At 56.9% G+C, this 2798-nt stretch overlaps 1 pseudogene; it reads right to left on the reverse strand.

The window, feature by feature from the left end:
• Nucleotides 1-1317: 1317 nt before the first annotated feature.
• Nucleotides 1318-1944, reverse strand: LOC115643578 (annotated as a pseudogene).
• Between the last annotated feature and the right edge of the window lie 854 nt (nucleotides 1945-2798).

Raw genomic sequence — 2798 nt, forward strand, 5'->3', positions numbered from 1 at the left:
AAGTCTCTCTAGCACCCAGCAGCCCTGCTCTTACACGCTCCACTGCTTCTGTCTGTCCAGGGTCCCGGCAGAGTGGTGCCCCCAGACCTCGTGGTGCCCTAAGCGACTACCTGTTCTGCCTATGGCTGAGGACTGCTTTGGCTTCTGGCCTCAGCCAGCACGTGGCCCAGTCCCATAGCCTATGAGTAATGCCCGGGGCTGTATTACTGATGTCAACCAGGCCGACCGGAACTTCTGCCGGTACCAACAGGCCGACTCGATTCAGAACTCCTGCTCTTATGGCCTCATCATGTCTGTCTTGCTCCTCCCCCAATGCCATATACGCTGCTTGAGCCTCCCAGTCAAATAGGGAGCGAGTCAGAGGGTCCAGGTTGCCCTCTCCCACCTGGCATCTGTGGCTACCTGCTCAAAAGTCCCCAGGAAGGCCTCTGGGTCATTCCCCGGGCTCATCTTACATAATCCCCAGCTCAGCAGCTGAGTGCCCTCCCCTGCCATAAGACTCACGAGCCATTGCAGGAGTTGCCCCTGTACACTGGTCTGCTCGCAGATAAAATCCTGCAGGCTCTGCTGCTGTTCCTCCTGCCAGGGCAAAAAGGCCTGTCTCTCCATTTGGTGGGCCTGCTGAAAGTTCTGCAGGGCGTGCTGTCTCTGCTCCTGCTGATGACAGGCCATTTCAGGGTCTCCTCCATCGCCGGGTCACCAGCCACGTGCGCTGGCTTCAGGTTCCCAGACAAGCCCCCACGTGTAGCGGCGCGGTTCACCACTCCTCTCAAACCACCTGGAGACCTCTCTGTGCAAATACCAGGGCCCTTTTATTTTCAGTGTATGTTCCGCCCACCTTTTACATACAGTTTAGTTCAGTTCAGGTAGTCTCTTGGGGGACGGCTTGCTTCTGCAGCTAACTGGGAACGCCAGCCTAAGGCTCCGCCCTTTCCTGTTCCCCCCTTCCTGTGAGCTTACTACAGCCCCCTGCCCAGAGCCGGCTTTAGCAAGCGCAGAGCCCGATTTGTGGGGCTTGTACTCACCGGGCGGCGCGCCGAGTCTTAGGCGTTACCACAAATGACCGTGCTGTGACCAGGAGAGCGGGGCCGCGGGGATTGCCATGGTCCGGCCAGGGGAGCGGGACCCTATTCGGGGGAATCGGCATACAGCCGGCCCTGCCCCTGCCCATAAAACCCACAGGTGTTCCTTCTTTTGCCGGGCAATGAACCACACCCTGCCAGCTCCAATTAATTCTCCCTAATGGGAGCTGGGGCTAACAGGGGCCGGGCCAGGTCTCCTGGATCAGGCTCAGCCTGGGCAGAGGCCACAGATCCCCTACTTTGCAGGTCTGCTCCAGGCCGTGGGGTCCTTGTTTTGGATCTTAGCGACGAAGCCCAGGATCTGCATCTTGGAGGTCTCCTTGGCAGCCCGTGCCCCCTACTGGAACTCAAACTTGGGTGGATCTGTGTGGGGTACGCGGTTGTATTCCAGGTACTTTTGGCGAAGAGATTCCTCGGTCACCAATTTGTTGACATCCCCAAAGACCTCATGTCTCACTCCAGGGTCAACTCGCGGTCTCCTCAACAGCTCCCACACAGGAGATTCTTTATCATCATTCCCCTTCATGAAGAGGAAGCTGATGATGACGTTGAGGGGGCCCAGGTTTGCTGTCCAATCATCCTTTTTCAGGTTCTCCACTTCCAGGCGTGGCAGGTTGCTGACCAGGATGTAGATGTGATGCTTGGAGTCTCTCCACCAGCTGCAGCCCAAAAACCTTCTGATCCACCTGAGCCGTCCTGTCTCATTCTGCCCCAGAGGATGCAGCACGGAGGGCTTTCCTTTTGGGGGAACAGTCTGCACCGGCGGTACCAAAAGTTTCAACGCTCTCAGCTTGGTGAGCACAATCAGGTCTCGTGCCACGAAGAAAGTCTCTGGAGTGGATGGCAGCCCAAGCTCGACCATGGTACGCACTGGGGAGCTTACGTGCACTGGACTTGACGGCCCTTGTGGCACCAGAGTCAACGGTACTGGGGTTGGTGACTTTGCGGACCGGTCCAACATGGGACACAACTCCGAGGGAGGCACAGGCAGTGCCAGCAACCGCAAGGGGGCAGCAGGTTGTTTGTGCTGCTTCATCTTTTTCAGGGAGAGCGAGCGCCGCTGCGCTGATGGAGGTGCCAGAGACATCCAGTGCCAGGAGTCTTTGCCAGTGACTGGACATGGTGCTGACCCCTTCTGATGCCACAGGCGCTCTTCGAACCGACAAAGTCGGTGCCTGGTCTCGGGGCAGAGCTGAGGACATGGGGCTGAGCGCCGCTTCCATAAGTTGATGGGATTCCTCCAGGCACTTCAATCAGGAGTGGTGTGGGTCTCCTGTAGGCATTGGCTTAAGGCAGGTGAAGCACGATTTGAAACCCGGAGACCTAGGCCATCAGCTCGGGTACCGGAGGGTTGGGGAAGGGGAGAAGCCCCTTACCCCCAACTACTAGTTACCCTAAGGGCTGGTCTACACTAGGGGAGGGGATCGATCTAAGATACTTCACGTAGCTGAAGTTGCGTATCTTAGATCGAGTTACCTACCGTCCTCACGGTGCGGGATCGATGTCCGCGGCTCCCCCTGTCGTCTCTGCTACTGCCGTTCGTGTTGGTGGAGTTCCGGAGTCGACGGGAGATGCGATATATTGCTCCCCAAGAAATCGATTGCTACCCGCCGATACGGCCTGTAGTGAAGACGTACCCTAAGAACAATAACTCTTAACTACTACTAAAGAACCAATAACTACTTTTTAAAACGATTTACAACTGTAAACGAGTGC

This window comes from Gopherus evgoodei, unplaced genomic scaffold (genome assembly GCF_007399415.2).
Source record: "Gopherus evgoodei ecotype Sinaloan lineage unplaced genomic scaffold, rGopEvg1_v1.p scaffold_63_arrow_ctg1, whole genome shotgun sequence".
Lineage (NCBI taxonomy): Eukaryota > Metazoa > Chordata > Testudines > Testudinidae > Gopherus > Gopherus evgoodei.